A 6,000-nucleotide genomic window follows, 5' to 3' on the forward strand; every position below is an offset into this window, starting at 1 on the left:
TAGTGGGTATCACTGCACAACGATTCCACAAGTAGAGAGCTGGCTCTATGATTGAGCCTAAGCATGAAGAATGGCTTGTGTGTCATTGACACCCACAGACAGGCCACAGCCGGGGACTGTCAGTCAAACCCTATCTGTCTATCAGCATCTGCTTACCAGCCTGCAGTCGGATGTGCTGTGCTAAATGGCATTTTTACACATTAATGCATTTGATTACACTGAGGAATGGATGGAGGGATGTGGCAGCTACACAAGACCCCTCCCCCCCCCCAACACCATGAACACCCCTGAACACACACGTGCTAATAACCCTGCCGTTGACATTTGAAGTAACGTTATTATAGGGCTCATTTGGAGCACAGAAGCCCCAGGCAGGAGGTTCTCTTCATCAGGTAGGCCAGGGCTGCTTGAGACTGGAGGGTCAGGTAGGGTAGGGGGGCGTAAAGAGGGCGGGTTGGAAGGGCAGTGGGTGTCAGAGCCTCTGGGTTTGACATTCACAGCACAACAGACAGCAGAGATGGATGCTGGGTAGCATTCCATCTATGCACGCATGGCAGAGCCCCTCCCTGCACACAGCCGCATTCAATCCCACATACGACCTTTCAAGAAAACTGGAGTGAACTTCACTTTTGTTGTTTTTTCTCTTGCAGCGGTACGGACTCCAAAGGTGAGACAACAGTATCAAAACACATTGTTGATTCATGTAGTCCGTCCTCCTTTCAATGGGTCTTTTCTCCTTTGGCTGCGTCCTTGACACATGTTGAGAGAAGTTAGCAGCAGGCGTGCTGTCTGGATTAGTGCCAAGCTGCACACTATAATTCGCAAATCTAAAAACTGGCAACAGGCTGCATTGTGCGGATCGGGATAATCTTCTCGCTGTGGCTCCTTGTCTTTTCCCAATCTCTAGCCTTTGGCCAGGGGTTAGGGTACCTTTGTGTATGAGAGTGTCCGTGTGCACATATGATACCTGTGTGCTTTTGTGTGGCTTCATATACTGTGCATGTGTTCTCCGTGTCATGTTTATACAAATGTGTGTCTGCGCGTGTGTGTTCTAGTGCAGGTGCATGAAGAGTATGTGTGTGTGTGCAGGTTAGATGGGGCTCGCAGGGTCAGGAGATGCTGCAGGGCTCTGCTGACGGCTGCAGGAAACCAATCAACCTTGTCTGTGTATTCCCCGACCTGTCGTTTTCTTAATGACCTGCCCTGACAGGCCTGCTGCAGCCACGGCCAAACCTCCCTGCACCGCTCAATGGATGACCGGCCCCCATCAGCAACATGCTAATGACCCAAAGAGAGGGAGAGGAAGGGAGAGGGGAAGGGGCTGGGTGTGGAAGAGATATGGGTGGAGGCATGTAGAAAACAGATATAGGGGGACAGAATAGACTAGTTCCCATTTTACAAACAATTGAGGCTATCAAGGCACAGCTAGAGGCCTCTGCATGTCCTGTATGATGTCCATATACAATATCTGCAGCATTTAGAATAATTGCAACATATTAAAATAATAATACAAAACTTTAGGTCCAAGCTATATTATGTTGTATACTATGTGTGTGTGTGTGTGTGTGTGTGTGTGTGTGTGTGTGTGTGAATGGGTGAAATTGGATGGATCACCTAAGGCAGCAATGATCCATGGCTATTTCCCTGCAGTAACAATTTCCTTTTTTGCTGGATGTTCATTAGGTCCCAGGACACCGGGCTCCATGTCAGCGACGGATGGTTTTATTTTCCTCTGTAAATGTTGTAATTCAACAACACTACCGCTATGCGTCGCTGCTATCGATTCACGGCACTACGGTGCACACCTATAAAGAACTACAACAGCCATAATTCATGTAGGCTACAGGCATAACGGTGCCAGTCTGTGGGCCACACCAAGATAGTGTTTTGATCAGTATTTCATGATTTGTTAGGCTATAACTAATCAAAACTCGGGTTTAGTCTAAATATTTGGACAAATGGGACAGGATTCTGGATTCTGGAAAAAAGCTCGTAATTGGGACCATCACAAATTTTTTGGGACGTCTGGTCATCATAATGGTGACAGTTTGCAGGCATCCTAGTTCAATTGTCAACTTGTGTGATGATATGCTAAACTATAAATGTAAAAATTTGAATCTAGGTTTAGTTCACTACATGTTTTCCACATGCTTCCTTCCTTTCCTCCTATCCTTTTAATCTTCATCTTTTTATGATCTTCCTCTCGGTCTGTGCTGATAGAAATCCGTCATCTCCATCATTCAAACCAGGTGTGTGTTCATCAGTGCCGTTGTAGTGTAGAATGCATTCAAGGGATCATCAAGCATAACAAGCCGATATTTCAGCAGGAACTTGGCCTGTTTTTTTTTTGTTTGTTCAGAGCTTCACTCTGAGCCAAGCCTCACATCTGTACAATGCATAAGATGGCAAACTAGAAGACATGCTTCAAACACTTTTTCCATCCAGGTGTTGGCATAGCATACAGCAGAAAAATGATACATGTATTTAAGTGATCCACTTTTTGCTCCCCGTGAAATTTCAGTGAAGTCAGAACACTTCTATCAGTCGTGAAGAAAACACTAAAGCAGGTGCAGCTATCATAACCTCTCACTGTTAAGGAACCAACGATCTTTGTCATCCTGTCCGGTCATCAAGTCCATAATTAACACAAATTTGCTTTGCATCAATTTAGTTATACTCACTGCCATAATATGTTGTTTTAGTTCATCTCACTGTTGCCGGGATGACAGCATCGTATACTAGCATCAACATGCAGAGCAATTTTAGAAAAACATCTTCCCAACGTTCTCGTTTAATCATTCTGATCAGCACATCTACATGTAGCACAAAGTAGGTCAACCTGGTCACACTCCTATTGTAGATGTAATTACAGCGGCGACCAGAGTACTTACTGTGACATTCTACGTTGGCATCAGTATAATGGTACCACAGCACATGCTTTTTGAACATTTTTACATTTTACCTTGCGGCGCACAATTATATGCTTTCAAAAAGTCAATGTGTGCAATAATCTATATGTCAGGATGTGTCCACCGCCATCCCTATTCTCAGAAAGTCTTTACCCAGATGCCAGTCTGTTCTTTTTAAGTGCAATCATATCACTTTTCTTTACTTTTAATCACACATGCCATCATAGTCACTGCACGAAGAAACACTCCTTTGTTAAAAAACATTATCTATCTGGCAAAGAAGCTGCAAAATGACTAACGAGACACAAATACGCACCAACTCTTATTCCATCCAGCAGAGCTCCTTTCAAAAACTTTATTTGGTTAATAACATATTAAATCTCTTTAGGCATGATTGAGTCATCTACTAATGGCACACTCACACTATACTGCTCTAAACTTAGTAAGTTTTCGCTCTGATCAGCTGGAAGGTTGAACAAACCCCATATGAGCTGGGATTTACCTCTCTCAGCCTTTGCATCCTCACAGTCCATCATTTTCTGCCATTAAGTTTTTTCTTAAGGCTGTCAGAAGACTAGGAAGAGCTTATTTGCACTGAACTGAACAACATGTCAGCAAAAGTGTTTCCACAAGTTAAGGGTTTCCATCAGGGTTTTCACCAGCAATGATGACTGGCATTTTAAGCATGTGGGGGTTTGAAGCAATTAGGTCTGTATACATGTATTTACAGTATACAATACAAGTGCAATGCAGAAATAAAATGGTACGTTGCTCTATCACAGACTGGGCAAATGCAACAACAACTTAGCATCAACTATCTCCACAAAAAGGGTCGATGAACAAGGTAGAAGAACGGACGTCCTTGTGTTGAATCACCTAAGAATTTCTAGCATAGCCAAACTAGCATGCAGAAATAAACCTCTTAAACGATTTACATGTCTTCGTGGTATTGTCAGTAAGTGGGCGTTTAGGCCTAAAACACACAAGGGACTGTGTTGGTGTGGGCAGGTATCTGTCCAAGAAGTCCAGTTAGATTAACAGAGGAAATAAAGCATTCACATTACAAAGTAAGCTACCTTGTATGCATTTCATAGGCCAGCATCTTGCCAGATGGCCTCGCCGTATTGATCCTGCGTTGTTTTTGCCATCCTCCTCTGCATTGCCACCGGTGCAGCATCGATGGAGTGGCACCATTCAAATAAATTAGGGGTGTTTTTTTTAAAGCAGGGCTGTTTATTTTAATGTCCTAACGATGCTGAGGAATGCGCAATATTCTATGTACTTTACAAGTTATTTACAACTACTGCATCTGTTATTGTCTGTACAAATTTGAATGACGTTGTTACAATTTCAGTGTCTTATGAATCATTCCATTGGTCATTTGGTATTTGATAGCCACAATCTAATATTTTCCAACAAATGCCTTTGCAATTAACATCGTGTAATGGATACCAAATTATTGTCATATTGCTCTCACTGTAAGCCGTCTCTTAAAAGGAACATTTGCAGATCTCTACCTAGCCAACTTAGGCATAAAGTGTTAAAATTGCCTTCAGTTGTTACTGATGTTCTCTGTGTCTCTGGGGCAAGGCTGCAACATTTGTTGTTTGTCCGTATCTCAGTATACTTAGTATACGGAGGAACTACAGAGTGCTACTCTCAGTTTCGGTAGCTGTGGGGCACAATGACACTCAAAAACTTCCCTGTTCTCGTTCCTTGTGTTACATTTCCAACAGCGGGGAACCACAGAGAGATACAGCGCGGAGGAAACCATGTGTAGAGACATCGTGTTTTCATACCTTACTCTGTGAATTAAGGGGTATTTCGACCAAACCGGAGTTGCCGATTGTTGGAATAGTGGACGGACTAACCGAGACGTGTTTGGTGTGTTTAGTTTTGAGTTAACAAGGCAATTAAGCCTTTCTTAGTTGGGTGGCAAAGAGAAACTAGAATTCATAGATTTAGTTGTAAGAATATTTCCTTCATTAGCGTTTCGTAAGTTTATCTTGATTTTTTTATCAGACGTAGGGAAATCACACTCACACGCAATGTATCCTGGTATATGTAGGCACAGCATGGCTCCTCAGCAGGAGAGATCAGCTTTCTTGTTCAATACAGCACCCACTGGGGAATTTATTTTGTCAGTGGACTACAATGCCCGTCAACCCCAATTGGAAATCCACATAAAAGATAGCAAATGTTCCCTTTAATGCTGTTTTTTTACAATTGTGCCCCATAATTGCCCTACTTTAAGTAGTGTTGCAGTGAAAACTGCCCATATAGCAGATAGATATCCCTTCATCTGTCCATTCAAACATCCATCCAGCCAACCAACAAGCCAACCATGCTGTCGTTCATTTCTCCACTCTCCATCCCTGCTCTGAGCTATTGTCTGGCCATTTAGGTCATCGACCTGTAATCTGATAGCAGTCAATAAGTTAACCAAATGAGCTACCTAATATCTGAATCCGGCTACAAGCACAAGCACTTTCAATAATGCTGTGTACATTAGCCGCATTAACACAGAAAGGAGGAGAAGGGGTGGTGGGAGGGAGGGAGTGAGGTGGGGGGGGGAGGCGGAAACACTGAGGATGAAAGAAAATAAGAAAACCTTATCTATCATTGAACACTGAGATTTTTTTTTCCTGTTGTACGAGACACGGCTGCATGTGCAATTCATCATCTTTTATTTAGAAGATGTACGGAGACCCATAAAGCCGAGTAACATGAAATATGTCTCTTGAATAAATTGTGAAAATTCTGTATTTTCTTTCTGTGATGGAACAGTATTTCAATCCCTGTCATTATGATGCTGCCAGAATCCCCTGGCAGGCACAAGGAGGTTTGGGACTTTTAAGCTGTTTGTTTCATCTCAGGTATTAACCCCAATTTTATACCTACGCAGTGAGATAATCATGGTTTCAAGCTGTTAGTATTTTCTTCACTTACCAAATCTGCAGACTTTTAATCCCTGGAAACTAATTAAGATTTATATAATTATCATTTTTGCCAGTTTAGTTCAGTCAGTTTGTGTGTGTCTGAATTGTGTGTGTGTGTGTGTGTGTGTGTGTGTGTGTGTGTGTGTGTGTGT

The sequence above is a fragment of the Anarrhichthys ocellatus genome, unplaced genomic scaffold (assembly GCF_004355925.1).
Source record: "Anarrhichthys ocellatus isolate YVR2014 unplaced genomic scaffold, GSC_Weel_1.0 scaffold9, whole genome shotgun sequence".
Taxonomy (NCBI): Eukaryota; Metazoa; Chordata; class Actinopteri; order Perciformes; family Anarhichadidae; genus Anarrhichthys; species Anarrhichthys ocellatus.